The 25,692-nt window shown below is 40.4% G+C and overlaps 1 long non-coding RNA gene and 1 other non-coding gene across 2 annotated transcripts; both read right to left on the bottom strand.

Annotated features, from left to right (window-relative positions):
* Nucleotides 1-3,974: 3,974 nt before the first annotated feature.
* Nucleotides 3,975-11,564, bottom strand: LOC129658563 (uncharacterized). Its single transcript, XR_008717414.1, has 3 exons — nt 11,345-11,564; nt 6,704-6,923; nt 3,975-4,619 (listed from the first exon to the last, which is right to left on the bottom strand). It is a non-coding gene; the product is annotated as an uncharacterized LOC129658563 (long non-coding RNA).
* Nucleotides 11,126-11,232, bottom strand: LOC129659782 (U6 spliceosomal RNA). Its single transcript, XR_008718250.1, has one exon. It is a non-coding gene; the product is annotated as a U6 spliceosomal RNA (small nuclear RNA).
* Nucleotides 11,565-25,692: the final 14,128 nt, after the last annotated feature.

Below are 25,692 nucleotides of genomic sequence, written 5' to 3'. Positions count from 1 at the left end.
CATCCACCCCCTGCCTCAGCAACATTCCTTCACATCCCACTTTGAGCAAGAGTGCCATTAGAATCTTTGAATGACTCCCATGGCCACCACCTTTGCTCCCCTAGATGAGTAAGAAGGTCTCTCATATGAATCATGGTAAGTCACCAGCTTCCACACTGTCCTAGGTGGGGAAAAGTTTGTCTCACGTACACTCAGCTTTTTAGGGTTTGAAAATATTTTTAAGTGATGGGCCAGTTAAACCTCCCCACACCACGAACAGTCAGAGAGAGGAAAGCAGGTCCTCTCTGCCTGGGCCAGAACTGAGCACACCCACTACCCACAGCCCCGTGATGCGTGAAGGACACGGCTGCCCCCCAGGCGAGGGGGCGGGTTCTGAGCCCCCCCGCCCCAGAGTCAGAGCTCCCCTGCCTTAGTCCACACCACGGTCCGTACACACTGAGGTTCTCTCTGAGTGACCTGATAAATAAGAGCTCTTCTTTTAAAAATGGGAAAACTATCAACCTAATGAATGTCTCACTACCTTAGGATTCCTTTTACCTTGGGAGCAAAAAGTTATGGAGAGTGTAGGAAAGAGGAACAAAGTTTATTTGAGCCATTGTTATTTTTTTTTTCCCCTACAAGTAAAAGGGAATCTATGAGGGTAAAATTTTTAAAACATTTGCGCAGAAGTCTGTTTAAAAAGACAGTTTCATAGATTTTCAAAGGGAATTTTTACCACCAAAAACACGAGACAGACATTATATCAGAAGAGAGGACCATCCTTTAAATGACAGAAGTTTAGTTTTCTAAAAAATGCAATGCACAGTCTTGCTTCTCTCGTCTGATGTGGACAGGTGGACGTTCCACCAGGGCCTGCTCCTTGGAACCTTCCAACCTTGGGGATGGTGGGAGTTTACAGTGGAGGCAGAGGACTTGGGTCAGACAGGCCCACGTGTATTTCCCAGGCCCTTCCTTCTCTCCTGTGACTGGCTGGAGGGCCTCTGAGTGTCTGAATGTCTGGAGACTCTATTACTAGTTCCGTCAAGTCTGGCCAGAGTCTGGGAGCCAGCGTGGCAGTGTTTGTGGAGCCAAAGTGGAGATTAAGTCATGTTTTAGAAGTGACCTCTGTCCACCCTTTCTGCAGGCATCCTCTCCCCTCTGGGCCTCACTCCCCAGCAACTCGCCACCTACATGCTTTTGTTCTGAGTGAGCCCCTCCCTGCCAACACAAGACTCAACACCGTCACCTCCCGACCCCCACCCACCCCCTCATTGCCTTCTCTTCAAATGGACCTAGTCTTTGTTGTTCTAATTAGATTATCTCTGCCTTAGGGACCTAAGGGACAGTCCCCAGCAGCCCTGGCTGGAAAGGAAGGTCGCATAATCCCTGTTATCAAGAGGCTTGTCATTTAGCATGTAGATCAACTAATTCTTTCAATATCAGGGGAGCAATTGTGCATCTTAATATTGATTTTTTTGGAGATACAATCGCCTGCATTCCTGAGTCAGACTCACTTACTGAAGCTAAAAGGTTCCACTTACTGTATTATGAAATCACCCCCGCCCCCAGCACACACTCCATCCCAATTTAATGTTACAAAGCTGGACAAATCTGAAGGGCTTTGTGTTTTTCCACTTGGTCCAATTTCAGAATGAGCATCCATCAGAGGAGAAAAAGGAAAAACATTTCTGGTTATTTTAAGACTGCATGTATATTTGGTTTTGGAGTGGGGGTGGGGGCACATTTTGCCGTTTCCCACCATCCACCTGGTCCGCCCACACTTCCTCTACTCCCCAAATTTTGCCATACAGTGATTTCGGGCTCTTAATATAAGGAGGCCAGCTTATCGGATTTCTATAATTCATGATGAATTAGAAGACTGGGCTTTCAAATTAAGCTGGGGGCATTTTCTTATCAAACACCCTTCCAAGTCAGTGGGAAACAGAGAAAGAAAAATTTGAGCTACAGCAGTAAATACTACTTCTAATAATAAAAACTATCTTATCAAAGGTTCAGAAAAATCCAAAACTGCGGTTTGGGACAGGCAGAGGTGCTGGTTCTATGTTATAAAGGGATATGAGACAAAGGCAAATAGCAGCCAAAGGGCAAATGTACAATTTGTTCTGCTCAGAAAGTTCAGTGGCCCTAAGTGTGAGCATGCTACACAGCATCATCCACCGGAATATCAGTTATGAATCTTTCCACTACTTACTGAGCATTAACCGCAGTACTGGCACTAAACTACAGTGTGTCCTAAGTCTTCCACAGCGTTGTTCCACTTCATTCTCATAGCAAGCCTTTGAGTCATGGTCTACTAATTATTCCTATCTTATAGTTGAAACTGCTAAGGCCAAGAAAGATTATGTGATTTGCTCAAGTTCCCAGAACCAATAAGTAGCAGAGACAGATTCCAACCCAAGGCTGCCTGTCCAACCCCTGAACATGTAGTCTCAACTAGAAAACTGCTCTTCACGCTTTGCTGGTTGATAAGGGGGTGCATTCATCTATTCCATCATCTGCCCATTTATTCCAAGATGATTGCTCATCTTCCAGACCCTTGGTGCCCAGGATAGAAAAGAACGCACAGTGCAGGATGGGAGACAGACAAAAATAAATACTATAGCATCAAATAAGGTGATGCTTGCTCCCATAGAGATGTGTGAATTCAGGAGGAACACTGAAGAGGTCTCTCAGAGATTTCACAGAAGATTTTAGTGTTTGTTTCAAAAAAGTCCTTAAAATAATTAATTGCCTAAGAGAGAATGGGGAAAGGACTGCTTTTCACTAGACATCTGTTCTGTACATGCGATAATGTAATCATGGCATTTACCTTTGTATTTACTGAAATCTTCTATCTACTGAGTTCTGGATGTGTATTGACACTTTACTGTTTCAAAGTGAAACTAACAAAGTCTTTAAACAGAAAAGCAGATATAACTGACTTCAAAACACTTGGAGATCTCCTATGCATTGGGAATAAGATACTAATATGTAACTTTTTTGCAGTTACTTAGGGAGAAGTTATATTCACGTTTTGTTATGTAATTATAATGCAGTGGTTAAGTAGACTTGTAAAATTTCTGTCCTAGAATCTCAAACTCTTACTGCATTGTTTTGCTTACTTATCTGTTTTATGCTATTAGACTGCAAAACCTTTGTGGAACATAAGATGAGATCCTAGATCAGTGTCTGACACATAGTAGGTGCTCAGGAAATATTGGTTAAAATAGAAAAGTGAATGCATGACTGAATTAACTAATGCCTACAAAACTTCCTCCTGAAGCAAATGTGTTGAAGCAAACACATTTTACCATGTGTTTGTACCATGACCACACCATGCTGCTGCTGCTGCTAAGTTGCTTCAGTCGTGTCCGATTCTGTGCGACCTCATAGATGGCAGCCCACCAGGCTCCCTGTCCCTGGGATTCTCCAGGCAAGAACACTGGAGTGGGTTGCCATTTCCTTCTCCAATGCATGAAAGTGAAAAGTGAAACTGAAGTCGCTTAGTCGTGTCTGACTCTTCGCGACCCCATGGACTGCAGCCTACCAGGCTCCTCTGTCCATGGGATTTTCCAGGCAAGAGTACTGGAGTGGGGTGCCATATGGAATAGTCCTGGCTTGATATATTCTGTTCTCTTGTTCCCATCAACCATCAAAATGTTTGTTTTAATATTTGAGCAGCATCTGTTAACTTACTTCTTGTGCCCAAAAACAATTACCAAGATTCTTGGTAGGATCCATGTGTCCCAGTTTTCCTGTTGGAAAACAAAGTTACCATAGCAACAGATAAACTATGTTCTTGAATGAGATCGATACCATTAGAGGGTGTGAAAATGAGGAGCTAGAATTACAATCCAACAATTTAGATTCTAATGATTTTGGTGTTCTCACTAAGGAAAAAGACCACTTTATATGACAACATTTATTTACTTATTAATAAGCACTTGTGAAGTATTCTGAGAATATTGAATATGTTTTGATTGTGGAAAGTATTGTTTAATGCTCTAGTGAAAATCTGATTGAAAATTTTGACTTGGTTTTTGTTTCTCATCATCACATTTTTATCTATCCAACATGACTTTTCTGATCATTTTAGAGGCTTAGATGTTAAACAAAGCACAGCATAGTTAGTAAATAACTCAAGGTCTATAGTGGACATTTGTCATATTTTTGCCTGCCCAACAACTTTTAAATGACCCCCTTTATTAACTGAAATACGTATGTCTCCTAGAATATAAGTTATTTGCCTCCCTTGCTGCTAGAACACAGCATATGACCCAGATGTCCAGCAATCAGGGATACCTGGGCAAGACTTCCATACAGAAGATCCTGTTGCAGAAATGGCTTCAAAACAGGTGAAATAAGCTAGTGCAGTAAAGGTAAATCCCTGGTACTTCATGCTTGCCAGCAGCAGAAACCATGATTTCCTCATCAGACCATTTTTCTCTGAAGTATTTGAGCATTGGTGCAAGGCGCTGAGCTTCCAGCCCCTTTCTCTAGGGCATCCCCTCAAGTCTGAGTTCCTTCATATCCTTCAATAAGTCTTTCTCCTACTTTTTAACTGGTTAGAGATGATTCTGGTTGTTTTGCAACTAGAAATGTGGACTGTTTAACCAATACAATATTGTAAAGTAATTAGCCTGTAATTAAAATAAATAAATTAAAAAAAAACTCAACAACAAGAAAAAAACAACAAAAAAAAGACATCCAATAGTAAAAATAATCTTTACACCCATACAGAGTATATTATCTGTGAAGTCCAGGGTGAACTCTGAGTATGTCTTCAGGTACCCATACAGAGTATATTATCTGTGAAGTCCAGGGTGAACTCCTGAGTATGTCTGCAGGTGCCAGAACACAGGCTGAAAAATCAAACTAGTAATCATACCGCAATCCTAGTAATTCTTTGTGGTAATATGATTAGAGAATTTTTTTGTTGGACATAATACTATATTTAATCAAACTTCTTGGAAGGCGATTCTGAGCTTCCTGAGCCCTAATCTCCAAGTACGGGCCTTCCTCATAGCTCAGTTGGTAAAGAATCTGTCTGCAATGCAGGAGACCTGTGTTCAATTGCTGGGTCGGGAAGATGCCCTGGAGAAGAAAACGGCAACCAACTCCAGTATTTTTGCCTAGAAAATCCCATGGACAGAGGAGTCTGGCAGGCTACAGTTCATAGGGTCACAAGAGTCAGACATGAATTAGCAACTAAACCAAACCCACCAATCTCCAAGTACAGTCACATTCTGAGGCAGTAAGGATCAGGATCTCAAGTTATGAATTTGGTGAGGGGAGGGAGTGGGACACAATTCATCCCATAACTCTTGTGTTCATCTAAATTGTCTCAATCAAGGCTGTTTTAGGGAAGTGAATTCTAAAAGTTATCATGACTTCTATTAAGTTTGAAATAAACCTTTATAATGAAACTATCTGTTGATTATTACCTAAAAACTCTATTTTGGAAAACAAGGTGAAACTTCTGCTCCCCTAAACCCCCCAGGGTCCATTCTTACTAAAGTTGGAAGAAGATTGTATTGCTTGTATTAGTTAAATAATAATACAAGCAGATAGCTTGTATTGCTAGTATTATTTTTTCTGAAAAAAATACTTAACAAAACCAGGGTTTTCAAATGAAAACAACCAGAGCTAAAAAAATAAAATAAAATAAACAATAACTATACCTCTCTGTCTCCCACCTGCAGAAGCTCTTGTGCTATTGTTCAGAACATGGTAAGAATCAGTTCAGGCCTCTGCTTGTGGGAAGTGCCCTGCCCTCCTCTGGGTGGTCCAGCAGGCATGTAGGAAATGGCGCACAGAAGGAGAAAGCCTGAGTGCTGAAGAACAGCATCTTCTCTACTCCCCTCCACACACAAAGCTTCGACTGATCCCAATGTATATAGGAAGAGTGAATATTGGAGAGGGCCTGAAGATAGCTTGTATGTGGTGCACATCTCTGTCCAGAGAGAGGACTGCCCCTCTTTGCTTGTCTAAGCATCTTTCATATTTTCTCAAAGGCCATCTGTTGGGTTGGCCAAAAAGTTGCTTTTCTTCCTTGTGGAAACCTATTTAGAGATTTTGTCAAAATCTGAATTGGGCCATAGAAATGTGTCACACATGTGAATAATATCCATCATAGGTACTGGAGAACAAAAAGTTGAAAATCACTGACCCAGACCAGTCTTTACCAAATGCTAGTGTTTGATTAGAGAAAAACAATTTCTATAAATGATATGAAATAAGGAACATATGAAAGGAATTATACCAGTACTGTTTGGTATAGCTTTCTGTGATGATAGAAATGTTTTGTATCTGCCCTGTTTGATAACACAGGCACTAGGTACACATGTGAAATGCGGCAAGCACAACTGAGGAACTGGAGTTTTAATTTTCTATCATTTTAATCAATTGTAATGTTAATAGTCACACATGACTTGTGGCTACTATACTGGATAGCACAGAATTAGATCTTAACCCGTTGTAGGGGTTGATGAAGGAATCGCCAGATGGGGCTGGTCTTTGCATCTGAAGTGGGTGGGCCTGAAGTTGCTGTTGAGCCACAGGGCCAGCAGGAAGAGAGACGAACTAGAGTGAAGTAGAGGAGAGCGAGGACATGCTGGAACCCACAAGGAAAAACGGGGACCGTGTCTATCTTTCGCACCTGTAATTTTGGTGGACACAGGTGATCTGCAGAAGGCAGTACCCTTGCCCACAGAACTGCACATACCTGGCCCAGGACTCAGAGAAGCTGAAGGGGGAGGTCCCATGGGAGCTGGAGGCTCTGTCTGGGCAGATGAACTTCTTTCTCTGGCTCGGTGAGCTCGGAGGTCATCACTAAGGGAGATACAAGCTGCCTTTGGAAGGTAATGGCTGCGGTGTCACTGCCACGGCTGTTTCTTGCGGCCCATCCTCACTCAGAACCACAGGGAAAGGAATTCTGAGAAGTTCTGTGTAACACACAAGCATCCCAGTTGGTCCAAGAAGAGATGATACTGACTTTTCCTCCTGCCCTCTTTGGGTCCTTCCGCAATTACAGTGAATATAGCTTGGCCTTAGTCTCTTGGTTCTCCTCCTGTCCCTCACTCTTAAAATACACAGAAGGTAATTTAGAGTGTACCAGTGAGTAGTGAATTTAGGGTAGCTCTTTCAAAACTAAGCTGTTGTGTTGAGAATGTTGCACATTTTATTTATCAAAAGGTAAATGGATCTTTTGATTTTTTTAGTGGGCATTTACTCACTTATTGTCTGACAATAAATGAGAAGTAGAATGAAGGAATGAGAATTTCTATTCTAACAAATCCCTCTGATTCTACTTTGATTCCTTATGGCTCCATTTCTTTCACAGTTTGTGGGAGAAAAATGCCATTACACAGAAGTGGCAGCTTGTACTTGGATAACAATTCCAATATACTTACAATTTACTCCTTAGGAGCTGTCAAAAAAGTTTGGCACTAAATACAACCCAATAGTCACAGTAAAGAAGAACAATTATTTATAATCTTATTTTCAGATCTATTTTAAAGGTTAACCATGTGTTTTATCCAAGACAATCTGCTTTTATTAATGCCACGACTGGACATATGTAAATGATAATATGAGTTTACTTCACAAGAAGGCTCGGATTTAACATTTCCATTATATGATAGGGAGATTCTAACAAAGGCTGGATAAACTCAGTGTTTTCCTAAAACAATGATTGTTATTCACAAAAGAGTCAAAATCTACACTTGAGATTGTATATTGTCTCCCACATTAAGCAGTGTTTCACTTTTATCCCTGATATGTTAACACTACTGATGAATATTTTAATAAGTACAAGTTTATCAAGTTCTTTGAGAGTCTTGGAAGAAAAAGTACAGTAATTCAAGGATTCAGTCCAGACTAAATGGTGTGGCGTAATAGATCAAAAGCCTGAAGGAAACCAAGCTGTGGAAAAGTAATAATGTAAATAAAAATGTGATTTCAATCCTTGCTTGGCGACTGTCCTTGCTCAGGCCACAAAGGCTTGGTGCCATCAGATGCATTAATGCTAAGATATGGTCACTAGTGGGGGAGGGGGAGATGGTGAAAGCTTTTTGCCTGTGGATCCAGGGAACTGCTTATAAGCCTGAAATGCATTCGGCTGATGCATCAGACATCAGTTATTGAAGAAGCAGAGGCGATGAACTTACTTTAGCATTGACCTGACCCAAGGGGATAAACACATTGCAACGTGCTGAGTTACTTCAACAGTGAAGAGACGCCCAATGTCAAAATGCCACAGGGCTACACATTGTTCCAAGGCTGGGACTGGATTTCCTCGAGACTGTCTCAAAGTGGTGGGATTTCTGAAGTGTCTGCAGAGATGCAGCCCTTCCCCATCCGCACCCCTACCACTCATTGCAGGAAGAGCAGCGTAACTTGTCCTGGGAAAGAACAATGGACAATCCTTAAGGAACCATGCAAATAAACAGTGCTGGTGTCACTTGGCGGTCTGAGGACATAGCAAGGTATGGGTAGTGCCTGAGAAGACATTTACAAGGATTTCCTGTTCTCTGCTGAGCCATTTTCAACCTGCTGAAGCCCTCAAAGGGTTTAAGACTTGGGCTGGAGAACAGCATAAGAATGAGCATCAAAAGTCTAGGCTTCGGAGCCTTTTGCTCAGATTTGGAAATCTTCCTAAAACAGGGAACTTGAATAGCATAGGATTAAGAGCTAGGGCTTGAGAGTCAGACATTCTGGCTTCAGATTTTGATCTCACTAAATAGCTGTGCAAACTTGGAAAAGGTGGTTAACTTCTCTGAATCATTTCCTCATCTACAAAGTGGACTCATCATAACATTTATCAGAATGAATTAGGATTAGGTTGATCTGCAAGTCCTGGGAAACCCAAGATAACAGTGGTTTTATTGAGAGAGAAGTCTATTTCTGTCTCATAACACAGCAATCCAGGCCAGGTATGGAGATTCCTCATGAGCACACCATTTTTTATGGTGACTTTAATATCCATGCCAAATGAGTGCTGCAGCTCCAGTCCTCACTCACATATTCCACGAGGAAGCAGGCAAGAAGGGAACGGCCTTCCCCTTTATAGACCTGTTCCATAAATTACGCAGCTCTCTTACTTTCTTTTGTCTCAGACTTAATCACACAGCCACACCAGGTTGTAAGAGAATCTGGGAAATGTGGTCTATATTCTGGATGGCCATATCCCCAGCTGCAGTTTGGAAAGTCTGTTACTGAGAGGAAAGAAGGATATTGGGAGATGCATAGGATTCTCTGCTACCCAACCTATCAGGGTATCTGTGGATTCAGATAGTACTGGTAAAGTGCTTTGCACAGAGGCCAGGCCAAAGGAAGTGCTCCAAGAATGTTCAGAATCGCTGCCATCCCTTACTCCACCCAAAGCACCCATGTTCGCTTGCTGGTTCCTGGGAGGGTGCTGCACCTGCTAGATAGGAGGTAGAGCAATGTATGTAAAGATGCTGCTTGTGGAGCACGGAGAGTGCAGGGGGCTGTTGAGGGGCAGGGTTGGGGCTATGGTGAAATGAGTGAGGCACTCACCTTTGGTGCAAAATTTAGGAAGGTGTGTATTGCCAAAATTCTCAGTACTCAAGAATAACAATACTTTAATATTTTAAAAAACCAGAATTAATGCAAAAACTCTACAATGGACAGAAATAAAGATGGGATCCAGCTCTGCACTTTAGCAACTCACTTTACCTGCTTTACCTAATCCTAGACCTGTCAGATCCTGTTCTTCCTGGCAGCCCTTTCTCAGGCCAAAGAATTAGTGCAGTGTTAAGGGGATTTGTTTAAAACCTGGGGGATGTATCTGCAATAATTCAATGGGATCCAACAAAGTATAAACTCTCTAAGGTACATGGATATCTTTATATGTTTAAAGAGAAACAATAGTCCTTTTAAAATTTATAAAATCCGTACTACCTAAATCACAAGAAAGAAAATGGAAAGCTCTTAAAATTGTACCACTAAGAAAACCTTAATTAATATTTTAATGTCAATCTTTCCAAATTTTTTAAGTGGTGTGTGTGTATATATATACACACACATATAAATATATATATGTATATATATATACATTTAAAATGAAATCTTTCAGTATATAACAAAATCTACCTTTTCATTTAACAGTATTTCTGTATTACTATATATTCTTCTACAATATAATTTCTTTTTAAAATTTTTTATTGAAATACAGTTGATTTACAGTGTTGCATTAATTTCTGCTGTACAGCAAAGTACAGTAATACACTGCACTTTGTAAAGCACTTTACACTGCACTCAGTAATATACTTTGCTGAATATATATGTATTCTTTTTCATATTTTTCCATTATGGTTTATCACAGGATATTAAATATAGTTTCCTGTACTATATAGTAGAATCTGGTTGTTTATCCACTCTGTATCTAATAGTTTGTACCTGCTAATCCCAAACTCCCAGTCCTTCCGTCCACCACCCCTACTCTACTCTCCCTTGGCAACCAGAAGTCTCTTCTCTGTATCTCTGAGTCTGTTTCTGTTTTGTAGACCTCTTCATTAGTGTTATATTTTAGATTCCACACACAAGTGATATCATGTGGTATTTGTCTTTCTTTTTCTGATTTACTATGATCATCTTTAGGTCCATCCATGTTGCTGCAAATGGCATTCATTCTTTTTATGGCTGAGTAATACTCCATTGTGTGTATATACCACATTTTCTTTATCCACTTATCTGTTGATGGATGTTTAGGTTTCTTATCTCTTGGCTATTGTAAATAGTGCTACTATGAACATAGGGGTGTGTATATCTTTTCAAATTATAGATTTGCCTGGATGAATGCCAGGGGAGTGATTGCTGAATTGTATGGCAACTCAGTTTGTTTTTGAAGAGCCTCCATAGTGTTTTCGATAGTGGCTGCACCGGTTTACAATCCTACTAACAGTGCAGGAGGGTTCCCTTTTCTCCACACCCCTTCCAGCATTTGGTATTTGTAGACTTTTTAATGATGGCCATTCTGACTAATGTGAAGTGATACTTCACTGTAGTTTTGATATGCATTTCTCTGATAATTAGTGATGATTAACATCTTTTCATGCACCTCTTGGCCATCTGTATGTCTTCTTTGGAGAAATGTTTATTTAAGTCTTGTACCCATTTTTTAAGTATAATGGAATGCTTCATGAATTTGTTTGTCATTCTTGCACAGGGACCATGCTAATCTTTTCTGCATCATTCTAATTTTTTAGTATACATGCTGCTGAAGCAAGCACTACAATTTATGTTGTGTGTATGTACCAAATTTAGATTGTTTCCAATTTTTTTGCCCTTATAAATAGCTCTGAAGTATGTATCCTTATGGTTACATTCTTTTTGCAATTACCTGCTTATTTACTGCATTGTTGTTGTTATTCAGTCACCAATTCATGTCTGACTCTTTGTGACCCCATTGACTACAGCACGCCAGGCTTTCCTGTCTCTCACCATCTCCAGAAGTTTGCCCAGATTCATGTTCATTTAATTGGTGATGCCATCCAACCATCTCATCCTCTGTAACTGTCTTCTCCTTCTGCCTTCAATCTTTTCCAGCATTAGGGTCTTTTCCAATGAGTCAGCTGTTCGCATCAGGTCACCAAAGTATTGCAACTTAAGCTTCAGCAAAATCCTTCCAAAGAGTATTCAGGGTTGATTTCTTTTAAGATTGACTGGTATGAGTCCAGGTTCGATGCATGAGGCAGGGTGCTCACAGCTGGTGCACTGGGATGACCCTGAGGGAAGGGATGAGGAGGGAGGTAGGAGGGAGGGTCAGAATGGGAAACACATGTACACCCATGGCTGATTCATGTGAATGTATGGTAAAAACCACCACAATATTGTAAAGTAATTAGCCTCCAATTGAAAAAAAAAAAAGATTGACTGGTTTGATCTCCCTGCTTTCCAAGGCGCTCTCAAGAGTCTTCTCCAGCATCACAGTTTAAAAACATCAATTCTTTGGTGCTCTGCCTTCTTTATTGTCCAACTCTCACATCTGTACATGACTACTAGAAAGACTATGAAAGTGAAAGTGAAAGTGGCTCAGTCATGACTGACTCTTTCCGACCCCATGGACTATAGAGTCCGTGGAATTCTCTAGGCCAGAATACTGGAGTGGGTAGCCTTTCCCTTCTCCAGGGCATCTTCCCAACCCAGGGATTGAACCCAGGTCTCCTGCCTTGCAGGTGTGTTCTTTACCAGCTGAGCCACCAGGGAAGCCCAAGAAAGACTATAGCCTTGACTATACAGATCTTTGTCAGCAAAGTGATGCCTTTGCTTTTTAACCACTGTCTAGGTTTGTCATCTTTCCTGCCAAAAAGCAATCATCTTCTAATTTCATGGCTACAGTCACCAGCCACAGTGATTTTAGAGCCCAAGAAGATGAGATGTATCACTACTTCCACTTTTCACCTTCTATTTGCCATGAAGTGATGGGACAGGATGTCATGATCTTTGTTTTTTTAATATTGAGTTTTAAGCTGGCTTTTTCACTGTCTTCCTTCACCCTCATCAAGAGGCTCTTTAGTTCCTCTTCACTTCCTGCCATTAGAGTGGTATTTTATTTGGTATGAATTCCTAAAAGAGGAATTGCTAGTCAGCTCTCTTAAGACTGCCAAATAGCCTTCCAAAAATTCTCTACCAATTTATACTCCTTTTAGAAGTGTATGAGAGTCTGTGCTTCCCATACCCAGACATCACTGAGAATAATCAATTTTTAAAATCTCTACTGATTTAACTAGTAACAAATAAAAATAAAACTTTTATATTCACACGTCTTTAAATGCTAATGGAGGTCAAGATTTTTGCATTTTTATTACTATTTGCATTTTTTAAATAAATTGCATGAAGAGGTAAGAACTATAATGGCAGAGACTTATAGCTTTCTGTTCATTTATGTCTTCCAAGCATCTACAACAGTACCTGACAAAGAATAAGCACTCAATAAATATTTGTTGAATGAATGAAAGTGTTCAGCAATTTCTAAGAGTTCTTTTTCAAAGGCATTAATATTTAGGGTAGGTTTCAAATATTTTTCTCCATTTATCATGTACCTGTCAGCTTTATTTATCATATTCTTCCTGCTACATACAAGTTTACAAATTTCAGTGTTTTTCTTCTTGTTTTCTCTCTTTGTGTCAGGATATTACATGGACTGGGACTCTATTTGTGTGTGTATGCATTTTTTTCTAACTTTTTTTTATGTTCTGAATCATGTGTACCTTATTTTACTCTATAGTGTACATGCTTTTAGTTTTTTCAGATAGGCAAATGTCTTCTGCAAAAAAGTATCTTTTTCTCTTTGTCAATATTTTTACATCTTATTTCATTTTCTTAAAATTCTTTAAATTCCAGAAAAATACCTAAAAATAGTGATTACAGTTGGTATCTTTTTCTTGTTTTTTGACTTGCAGAGAAGTCCTCCTTATTTGGTGGCTATTTATTTCAAGATGGTATTTTCAGGATTCTTAAGTTTTTTTTCTATAGTAGAGGTTTATTTTTAAAAATCTGGAATAGATTTTTGATTTTGCCACCTGTTTCTGACCCGTGTTTTTGATATTCTGACCTAATATTTTCCTTCTTCTACTAATATGGTTAATTATATTAAAATATTTCCTAGAATTATATCATTCTTATACTCACAGAATAAACTCACTTGGGCATAGTATATTTTTAATGTAATTCTAGTTTTGATTTGCTAATATTTCATATAGTGTTATTATATTTTTAGTTATACATTTAGTCTATAGTTGTCCCTTTTTAAGGCACTTTTTCAGTTCAGTTCAGTCTCTCAGTCATGTCCAACTCTTTGCCACCCCATGGACTGCAGCACGCCAGGCTTCCTTGTCCATCACCAACTCCTGGAGCTTGCTCAAACTCATGTCCATAGACTCAGTGATGCCATCCAGCCATCTCATCCTTTGTCGTCCCCTTCTCCTCCTGCCTTTCAATCTTTCCTAGCATCAGGGTCTTTTCCAATGAGTCAGTTCTTCACATCAGATGGCCAAAGTATTGGAGTTTCAGCTTCAGCATCAGTCCTTCCAATGAATATTCAGGACTGATTTCCTTTAGGATGGACTGATTGGATCTCCTTGCAGTCCAAGGAACTCTCAAGAGTCTTCTCCAATACCACAGTTCAAAAACATCAATTATTCGGCACTCAGCTTTCTTTCTAGTAAAACTCTCACATCCATACATGACTACTGGAAAAACCATAGCTTTGACTAGTCAGTTCTTTGTTGGAAAAGTAATGTCTCTGCTTTTGAATATGCTGTCTAGGTTGGTCATAACTTTTCTTCCAAGGAGCAAGCGTCTTTTAATTTCATGGCTGCAATCACCATCTGCAGTGATTTTGGAGCCCAGAAAAATAAAGTCTGACACTGTTTCCATTGTTTCCCCATCTATTTGACATGAAGTGATGGGACCAGATGCCATGATTTTAGTTTTCTGAATTTTAAACCAACTTTTTCACTCTCCTCTTTCATTTTCATCAAGAGGCTCTTCAGTCCTTCTTCCCTTTCTGCCATAAGTGTGGTGTCATCTGCATGTCTTAGGTTATTGATCTTCCTCCTGGCAATCTTGACTCCAGCTTGTGCTTCATCCAGCCTGGCATTTCTCATGATGCACTCTGCATATAAGTTAAATAAGCAGAGTGACAATATACAGTCTTGATGCACTTCTTTCCCAATTTGGAATCAGTCTGTTGTTTCATGTCCAGTTCTAATTGTTGCTTCTTGACCTGCATACAGATTTCTCAGGAGGCAGGTCAGGTGGTCTCGTATTACCATATCTTTCAGAATTTTCCATAGTTGGTTGTGGTCCACACAGTCAAAGGTTTTAGCGTAGTCAATAAAGCAGAAGTAGATGTTTTTCTGAACTCTCGCTTTTTTGATGATCCAATGGATGTTGGCAATTTGATCTCTGATTCCTCTGCCTTTTCTAAATCCAGCTTGAACATCTGGAATTTCATGGTTCACATACTGTTGAAGCCTGGCTTGGAGAATTTTGAGCATTACTTTGCTAGCGTGTGAGATGAGTGCAATTGTGCAGTAGTTTTAACATTCTTGGCATTGCCTTTCTTTGGGATTGGAAAGAAAATTGACCTTTTCCAGTCCTGTGGCCACTGCTGAGTTTTCCAAATTTGCTAGCTTATTGAGTGCAGCACATTCACAGTATCATCTTTTAGGATTTGAAATGGCTCAACTGGAATTCCATCACGTCCACTAGCTTTGTCCGTAGTGATGCTTCCTAAGGCCCACTTGACTTCACATTCCAGGATGTCAGTCTCTAGATGAGTGATCACACCATTGTGATTATCTGGGTCATAAAGAATTTTTTTGTATAGTTCTTCTGTGTATTCTTGCCACCTCTACTTAATATCTTCTGCTTCTGTTGGGTCCATACCATTTCTGTCCTTTATTGTGCCCATCTTTGCATGAAATGTTCCCTTGGTATCCCTAATTATCTTGAAGAGATCTCTAGTCTTTCCCATTCTGTTGTTTTCTCTATTTCTTTGCATTGATCACTGAGGAAGTCTTTCTTATCTCTCCTTGCTGTTCTTTAGAATTCTGCATTCAAATGGGTATATCTTTCCTTTTCTCCTTTGCCTTTTGTTTCTCTTCATTTCTTGGCTATTTTTAAGGCCTCCTCAGACAATCATTTTGCCTTTTTGCATTTCTTTTTCTTGGGGATGGTCTTGATCACTGCCTCCTGCACAATGTTATGAACCTCCATCCATAGTTCTTTAGGCACTCTGTCTATCAGATCTAACCCCTTGCATCTATGTCACTTCCGCTGTATAATCAAAAGGGATTTGATTTAGGTCATACTTGAATGGCCTAGTAGTTTTCCCTATTTTCTTCAATTTAAGTCTGAATTTGGCAATAAGGAGTTCATGATATGAGCCACAGTCAGCTCCCAGTCTTTTTTTTTTTTTGCTGACTGTATAGAGCTTCTCCATCTTCGGCTGCAAAGAATATAGTCAGTCTGATTTTGGTATTGACCATCTAGTGATGTCCATGTGTAGAGTCTTCTCTTGTGTTGTTGGAAGAGGGTGTTTGCTATGACCAGTGTGTTCTCTTGGAAAAACTCTGTTAGCCTTTGCCCTGCTTCATTTTTTCCTCCAAGGCCAAATTTGCCTGTTACTCCAGGTATCTCTTGACTTCCTACTTTTGCATTCCAGTCCCCTATAATGAAAAGGACATCTTTTTTGGGGTCTCAGTTCCAGAAGGTCTTGTAGATCTTCATAGAACCATTCAACTTCAGCTTCTTCAGCATTACTCGTTGAGGCATTGACTTGGATTACTGTGATATAGAATGGTTTGCCTTGGAAACGAACAGAGATCATTCTGTCATTTTTGAGATTGTATCCAAGTACTGCATTTGGGACTCTTTTGTTGACTATGAGGGCTACTCCGTTTCTTCTAAGGGATTCTTGCCCACAGTAGTACATATAATGGTCATCTGAGTTAAATTCTCCCATTCCAGTCCATTTTAGTTTGCTGATTCCTAAAATGTTGATGTGCTTGCAAGATGGCGGAGCAGAAGGACATGCACTCATCTTCTCCTGAGAGAACTTCAAAATTACAGCTCACTGCTGAACAACTGTCAACAGGACAATGTTGGAGTGTTTGGGTGTCTCCCGCAGAGGCACTGGTGTCAAGGTTATATTAGTTTTCTAAAATAAATTGTATAGCTTTATTTTCCTCCCTTTTAATAGATTTCATAGCAGAGGAACTATGTGTCCCTCAAAGAGGTGCACATACGAAAGAATTTGTTAATACATTTGTCTGGATCCAGTACTTTAACAGTAGGTTTCCATGCTTTTTGTTCTGTGCAGACTCTCAAAATTCTTTTATATAAACTGGACCATTTGTATTTTCATTTTAAAAATTTCATTTAATCAGGATTTTAAAATTTATAAATATAGAGATGTACATTATATGTTCTTAAAAGTTTTCACAATCTTTTTAATCTTGCCTAAATCCACTTCTCATTATTGATATTTTATGTTGGATATTTTTATTTGGGTGTTATTTCTCTTTTCTCTCTTTTCCCATTTTTATTATGCTGTGTGGAGCTTGCCAATGTAATTAGCCCTGTTGAAAGAATGGATTTTGGATTTACCATCATTTCTCCACTTTTCTAATTAATTAATTTTGCTTTAAAACTTTATGCATCCTTCCTGCTTCCCTTATATTTCTCTCTCTTTCTGGACTAAGTTAAATATCTATTCCCTATATAAGAATAAGCATAATGTTTGTTTGAATGCTTGTAACAGCTTTGAATAGGTTTAACAAATTCTATTTTGCCAAGATCCTTGGCTATTTGACCACATTAACAATATTAATCTTTTAAAAAATTTTTCATATTAAAAATTTAACAGCTTTAAAGGAAAGGAAAGTGAAGTTGCTCAGTCGTGTCTGATGACCCCATGGACTGTAGCCTACCGGGCTCCTCTGTCCATGGGATTTTCCAGGCAATAGTACTGGAGTGGGTTGCCTTTTTCTTCTCCAGTGGATCTTCCCAACCCAGGGATCTAACCCAGTTCTCCTGCATTGTAGACACACACTTTACCATCTGAGCCACCAGGGAAGACAATAGCTTTATTGAGGTATAATTGATTTTTGAAACTGTGTATATTTAATGTGTACAATTTGATGAGTTTGAACATACATACACAGCATACAGCTATGAAGCCTTCACCATGTCAAGGCAATAAACTTATCTATCACCTCCAAAAGTTTTGTGGTAATAACACTTAACATGAGATTTACCCTCCTAACAAGTTTTTTAAGTGCATTGTTACAAGGTGTGCACTTGTACAAGGTGTGCACAGTATTACAGTATTGTTAGTCTCCATGTGAAAAGTTACCATCATTGGTTTCTGTGCTCCTTGGAGCAGCTTTGGACAACTGAGCTTTGGGCACTTTGACCGCAGGAGGAAACAGCCTCTCATAAAAGTTGGAAAATGTGTAGGTGGGCTCTAAGCTAGTTCCCAACCCATGATTGCCTATCTGCTCCTTGAGCTTGCATCATAACCCAGTAAGATAAATTCCTTGATGTCTGGTACTTAGCCGTGGTCTGAGCTTGTGGCAGAACTTACTCTGCCACTTCTTTAGAAACCAGACATGGGACTGTTCTGACTGTTGCCTTTCTTTGGATTTTTGCCATTTTCAGGTGGATTTGCCCACGATGTTAGGAGAAAAGCAAATCCAGAGAGTGGGGTTTTTTTTGTGAAAGCACAGAACAAAGATGTCTAGCCCAGTCTAAAGGCTTGAGAAAGCTTCCTGATGGAGAAAATGGTGCCTGCTGGACCTATAGAGAAGGAACAGGTAAGTTTCAGAATGGGGAGGGGTGGATAAGAAACTCCTTCAATTGTCTGGTCAAATGCAGACTACAGTTTTTGATAGCCAGAGCTGTGGCCCTGAACTCTCTTTGTATACTACTAAAGTATAATCCTTAATAAGTTAAAAACATAACTACTGTGAAAATATGAAAGGAATATGTGTCAGAAGTTTTATGTGACTCACTAACTAATTGAAGAACCTATTAGATATTAAGGTTGTTTTAATGGGGAATTTGAAGAACAGAGATATCTATCTATAAGCAATCAAGAATGCTTAAAATTGCTAATAGATGCAAAACTGCATCTATTAATATCTGAAAGGGCAATAAAATGTAATGTTTGTAGTTACCTTTTCTATATCCACTGGGTGAAGTGAAATGCATTTGCTTTGTTGTGGACAAGAATTGTTTGCATTATTACCAGGTTTTCTACAAGTTACTGCTACCACTATGGTTGGAAAATAGCCTAATCAATAGAAAGACAGTCAAAAGTGCACACCTGGGCATGCTAGCCAATGCCCAACAAGCCACTGAGAGGACACTCAATGGTCTCTTTTGCCCATTTTCAAGTTTTAGACAGTTTTTACTGATAACCCCTTTTAAAATTATGAAAAATAAGAATTCTGGTTTCCAGCAAATTCATTATTGAATGGATAAAATATATGTGAGCCCTCTGCATCTCTGCCTCCCTGCCTGGATTCAGATCTTGTCTATTTTCTAATAATCTCTACTGTGTGTCCTGGGAAGGTCATTCGGGTTTACTCTTGATATCAAGGGTAACACATTCAGCAAATTCTTCAGCTCTTGTCATCTCCCCAGCAGCCTTTTGTAGTCCTTTTAACAGTCTGCTGGGCGGAGCAGGAAGAGACAGGTTGCTCTGGGCAGTGTTCAACAGCACAGCTCTTTGTCTCTTGTTGTCAGCCAGCTCTGTCACTACATTGTTCTTCAGGCGGCATGCCTTTGATGGACTATCTACCCCTCATGTCTCAACACTCGGGGCAGCATTTGGAGAAACAGCAGTCCTACACTGTTCCTTCTGGCATAGAATAATCCCATTAGAATACCATGTGCTATCAACTCAATTCCATAGATTTGTTGAGAGCACTGTGAGAGAGTCCCAAAAATGTAAAGGCATGCTCTTTGTTCTCAAGGAGTTGTACACCTGCTAGAGAAACAAGCCATACACAAGAAAAAATGACAAAGGCTAGAAAAAGAGCATAGAAGGAAGATATGACCCAAATCCCTACTTCCCTATTTGTATGATCTTGGACACATATAATTTTTTTTAACATCATTGCTGAGGTATAATTTGTATACCATAAAGTCTACTCATTGTAAGTATGCATTTCAATAAAATTATTTTTAGTAATTTTACAGAGCTGTGCAAATATCACTTCAATCCAATTTTAGAACATTTCCATCATTCCAAAAAGTTCCCTTATGACCAGTCAAACCTTATTCTCATCCCAGGTCTAGACAACCATTGACTTCCTTTCCATTTCCATAGATTTGTCTTTTCTAGAAATTTCATGTGAACAGAATCATACAATATATACTCACTTGTATATGCCTGCTTTTCTTTAGCAAAACATTTTTGAACTTCAACCATGTTGTCGCCTGTATTAGCATACATTCATTCCTTTTGATTGCTGAGTTATATTTCATTTTATGGATATACCACATTTCATTTATCCATTCACAGCAGATGGATATTTGGATTATCTCAGTTTTAGCCTATTATGAATAATGCTTCTGTGATCATTCAGTTGTTAACCTTTGTGTAAATGTATGTTTTCATTTCTCTTGGGTAGATACCTGAGAGTGGATTTGTTGGATTGTTTGATAAGTATGTTTAACTTTTCAAGAAACTGTCACATTCTTTTCCAAAGTGGTCCTACCATTTTACGTTCGCATCAGCAAAGCATGAGGGTTCTAGTTTCTCCACATCCTCATCAATACTTGTTATTTTCTGTTCTTTCAACTATAGCCATGCTGCTGCTGCTGCTAAGTCGCTTCAGTCGTGTCCGACTCTGTGCGCCATCCTAGTGGGTGGTATATACCAATGAATGATATCATTGTGGTTTGATTTCCATTCTCCTAATAGTTATTGATGTTATACATATTTTAATGCAATGATTAGCCATTCATCTACCTTCTTGGGAAAAATGTCTATTCATATCTGACCTATTGTGTCGCTTATCTTCTTATTGTTGAGCTTTAAGTGTTGTTTATATATTCTGGATACAAATTCCATACCAGATATATGATGTGCATGTATTTTCTCCTGGTCTGGCTTGTCTTTTCATTTTCTTAATGGACAAATTATTTAAGCTACTGGAGTCTAACTTCAGTTTTTGCATAGACATTGTGGGAAAATTAACAATACCTATTTTCAGAACTGTTGAAAGAGTTAAAAGAGGCAATAAATATGAAAAATACTTAGCACAGAGTTTGGAAATATTAGGAGGCTCCTGAATGCTTAATGAATAGTCTGAATATAAGAAAACATGTGGGGAAATGCCAAATTGCAGGTATACAATGAGTGTTTCACTTGTTCAGGGAGGAAAGAAATCAAGCAAGAGCTACAGATTCCATGGCACATAGTGGGAGTAATACCTTGAGACAAGCACTGAAGGATGAAAAATACTGGATGTAGGAAGGTAGTCCGGGATAGGGGAATAGCCAGCAGGGGCACAGAGGTCAAAGGAAGCAAAGTGTGTGAGGATGGCAGGAAGGAGACCAATTCACTACAGACTGTGTTCTTCATACATAGCCAAATATTGTGAAAGCCTGATGTGTTTATATTAGTAAGTAAAATAGGCATTGTGTCCAGTTCTCTAACACTCAAGTTTTTTAAAAGTGATATTTCTGTTTAGAAATGGGAAAAATCAAAGAAATAGCAAAAATATTCTAGGCAATGTAAAGATATGTCATCAATACTGGAAAAAAAAAAACTGCAAATGTATTAGTTGCCGTGGAAACACTGTGGTACCTGACAAGGCTGGTCAGAGGACAGGGCCCAGGCCAGCTGCCCCAGCTGTACACTTGCTAGGGTCATGAGTCATCACACAGTCTTGTAACCTGAGCCAATTTAAAACTGAGACCATTTTGTCAAGGACTCAGCAGCAGCCAAAGACAGATTTAACAACCACACTCACTAAATCAGGAAACCTAGGCTGTTATGAAAAGAGGGTAAACCCCAAAAGTCAGGAAATATTAACAGCTGATGTCTGTCTGAGCTTACTACATGCCTGGGACAGGGTCAAGTTTTTACATGAGTGATCTCATTCAATCTTTGCTCTTTCACATGATAAAGGTCCTATTAGCATCCCCATTTTACAAATGAGGAAGCCAACACTCACTGAGGTTAAGATACATGTTAGAGCTGGGGGTTGAACTTAAAGCATCTGACCCAAGCCCTTACCTTTAAGCACAGTCTCTCCTGACCATGTCCCAGGCTGGGCTCACATCAATGGCAAGAATCACTGCCTGTTTCTCTTGGTATCCTCATCAGTCAGCACGGGACCTGGCATAAAGGCAGGTACCTAAGAGTTGTGTACAGGATAGAGACTGGCAGGGACCAAAGCGAAAGCAATACCTGACATCACAGTAGAAAGGAAGCTGAGCAATGCATACCCTGCTGCTGCTGCCAAGTCACTTCAGATGTGTCCGACTCTGTGCAACCCCATAGACGGCAGCCCACCAGGCTCCCCCGTCCCTGAGATTCTCCAGGCAAGAACACTGGAGTGGGTTGCCATTTCCTTCTCCAATGCATGAAAGTGAAAAGTGAAAGTGAAGTCGCTCAGTCATGTCCAACTCTTCGCGACCCCATGGACTGCAGCCTACCAGGTTCCTCCATCCATGGGATTTTCCAGGCAAGAGTACTGGAGTGGGGGCGCAGGTAAACACCATAATCAGCTGTGAGGTGGAATACAGGAACATTTGGCTAGTAGGAGTTAAGAATTCCAAAGTGTGAATCATCTACCTCTTAAACATCCATTTGAACAGTTCCAGGTTTTGCCCTCTATAGTAGTAACTCCACTTCACCCCACTTTTTTTCACAGGACTTTGTGGAGCCAGTCCCATAATTGTCCCACTGGGGCTTGTATATGACCCAGGGTCCACTACAGGAATAGAGTTCAATCAGAGAACATCACACTTGCAGCTGCCTGGGAGAAGTTGGAAACTGCTTCTCCATTCTGCATTATCCTGCATAGCACGATGGTTCAGGGTCGGCCACATCCACCTTTTGCAGCTATCTGATGGCCAAGGAGTTTACCCTCTCTGGACTCAATTTCATCTTCTCTAAAATATAAATAATAAAAATTTCTACCCAAAAGTAAGCCAGAGAGTACACAGGAAAGTTTAAAACATTGCCTTTAAAATCATGAGCATAGGGCATGGCATTTGGGAAGACTCAAAAACTGTTGGTATTATCATTCTACGTGCTCAGATGCTAGTTCCAAAACCCCTGTCAAGTGGGGAGCATCCATTCCCCAAACACTTCGCATCCTTCCTGTGCAATCCCAGGGTCGGTAACCAGTACATCATTGGGGCTGACTTGCCAGTCTTATCCTTTGTAGAGGAATGGATGAACTCTCTGAAGATAAGGCATCCATAACGCCCTCCCCGGGGGTCCCAGGTGGCACAGTGGTAAAGAATCCAGCTGCAATGCAGGAGACTCAGAAGACACAGGTTTGATCTCTGGGTAGACAGATTTCCCTGGAGAAGGAAATGGCAGCCCACTCCAATAATCTTGCCTGAGAAATCCTATGGACAGAGGAGCCTGGCCGGCTACAGTCCATGGGCCAACAAAGAGTCAGACACGACTTAGGAGACTAAACAACAACAACAATGCCCTTCCTTCCTTTGTAATTCTCCACCCCCTTTTTTTCCCTTTCAGCCTAGTAGACAAAGAATGAGTCTCCTGGCGTCTTGCCAGATGTAGCAGGAAGTTATGAATGAGGACTGCACAGGACAGTTGACTCTCTACAGAGATAGGCCCTAAATTAATCCTGAAGGCTGGGCAGCACCACAGGAAGCTTGGAGCCATGAGGCCACCACTTAACACTTACATATCTCTGTCTATCCTGGAGCAGTAGGCAAACAATAGCCTAATCCACTAAAGGCCTGGGGGAAGTATTATTAGTCATGGACTATCTGAGATCAACCTTTAGGAACATGCACTCAGGGCCAGAATCTGGAATCGGGTCACTGGTGGGACTAGGATCCTTATATGAGTTTATGAGGAATGTCAGAAAATTTCCAACAACTGGTTAATGTCCACCAGTGCTTAGCAAATTAGGCCTGTGTTGAAGTGTCAGTGCCCAAAGGACTGATTTATTGAACTGCCCTAATTAGGATCTTGTAACACATCAAGAGGCCATTAAAGAAAAAATTGCTGGCTTCAGAGACCAAGGAATATACATAAACATGGTTTGTCTCTTTGCCAGGCCCAACAAATGCCATTCTGACACTGCAGTGAGCTCTAGTGGGACAGCAGCCATCAATTAAATTAAAACATTGACCCATCTGCTGGAGCAAGCATGATGTAACATTATCCCCCATGTCCATTTTCTCCTTTTCTAGCCTTTCTCCCCCTTTAGAAGTCTGAAGCTAGCTCAGAGTCAAATCTGGGAAAACTCCTGGATCAAAAAAACCACCCAGAACAATCTGCCATTGAGGAATCAGAAATAAGCTGAGACAGTTCATCAGCTTCTGGATTATGGTCCCCTTCCCTCTGTCACTACCATGTCTTTCATACACATCCTCCTTTTGAGATCTCCTTAACCACAAATGGGAGAAGGCAATGGCACCCCACTCCAGTACTGTTGCCTGGAAAATCCCATGGATGGAGGAGCCTGGTAGGCTGCAGTCCATGGGGTCGCTAAGAGTCAGACACGACTGAGCGACTTCACTTTCACTTTTCACTTTCCACTTCCCACTTTCATACATTGGAGAAGGAAATGGCAACCCACTCCAGTGTTCTTGCCTGGAGAATCCCATGGACGGAGAAGCCTGGTAGGCTGCCATCTATGGGGTTGCACAGAGTCGGACACGACTGAAGCGACTTAGCAGCAGCAGCAGCAGTAACCACAAATGAAAACATCTTTCCCTGCATTCACATTTTGCCAAGCAATCCAGTCTTGCTGCTAAGAGTATAATGTCATAATTATTTCTGCCCAAGCTTCAACCCTAACCCTGCCAGCTCATTCTCTATAAACTTGAGCAAGGTACTCAATCTCTCTGTCTTGGTTTCTTCATCTGTAAAGAGAATTAATAAAGAATTAACCTACTTTATAAGGCGGCTGGGAGGATAAGAAATGTATGTCAAGTGCCTGATACATAGTTTGAGTTTGATGAAGGTAATGGTTCCTATTACATGAAGTGAAGTCACTCAGTCGTGTCCTACTCTTTGCAACCCCATGGACTGTAGCCTACCAGGCTCCTCTGTCCATGGAATTCTCCAGGCAAGAATACTGGAGTGGGTTGCCATTTCCTTCTCCAGGGGATCTTCCAGACCCAGGGATTGAACCCAGGTCTCCTGCATTGCAGGAAGATGTTTTACCGTCTGAGCTACCAGGGAAACCATATGTAATGCTATTACATACTATTATGTTAAAGGGCTTCCCTGGTGGCTCAAACTATAAAGAATGTGCCTGCAATGCAGGAGACCCAGGTTTGATCCCTCGGTCAAGAAGATTCCCTGGAGAAGGGAGTAGCAACCCACTCCAGTACTCTTGCCTGGAGAATTCCAAGGACAGAGGAACCTAGCAGGCTACAGTCCATGGGGTCACAAAGAGTTGGACACAATGGACCAACTAACACACAGACACACATTATGATAAACGGAGACCTGGATGACCATGAGAACTTAATAAACATTAGCAAACAAGTCTTTATAGAAGGCTGTCCTTGTGGCCAAGACAGAGAATACCTCTCAGAATATCAAGATGCCTATGTCAAAGTATCCTAGGTTGCCCCAGATGCAAAACATTCTACAAACCCAGTAAGCTTCTATGCTTAGCTAATTGCCTAAGCTTCCATTTCTGCCAACATTGAAGAACATAATGCAGAAAGTGTCAATAACTCACTACAAGTAACAGGGTTCCTTGACTAATTCCTGGTCTGCTGTGGATAAGTCTGGAGCTCCTGGTCATAAAAGACAGCAAGGAAACTTGCATTCCACTGGGGTCAAGGCAAAAGGATCAAGAGCTGTCTGAAAGAGTTCCCACCGACCAGAGACGGGGTATTCAGAGAATCAATTAGAATAATAACTGCTACAATGGATGAAATGGATGTGTTATAGGGAATCAATTCATTATTTTTAAATAGAAATAATGGCAAATAAAA

This window comes from Bubalus kerabau, chromosome 8, assembly GCF_029407905.1.
Source record: "Bubalus kerabau isolate K-KA32 ecotype Philippines breed swamp buffalo chromosome 8, PCC_UOA_SB_1v2, whole genome shotgun sequence".
NCBI lineage: Eukaryota > Metazoa > Chordata > Mammalia > Artiodactyla > Bovidae > Bubalus > Bubalus kerabau.
The sequence above is the reverse complement of the archived record's forward strand: the minus strand, read 5'-3'. Positions and strand labels throughout refer to the sequence as shown.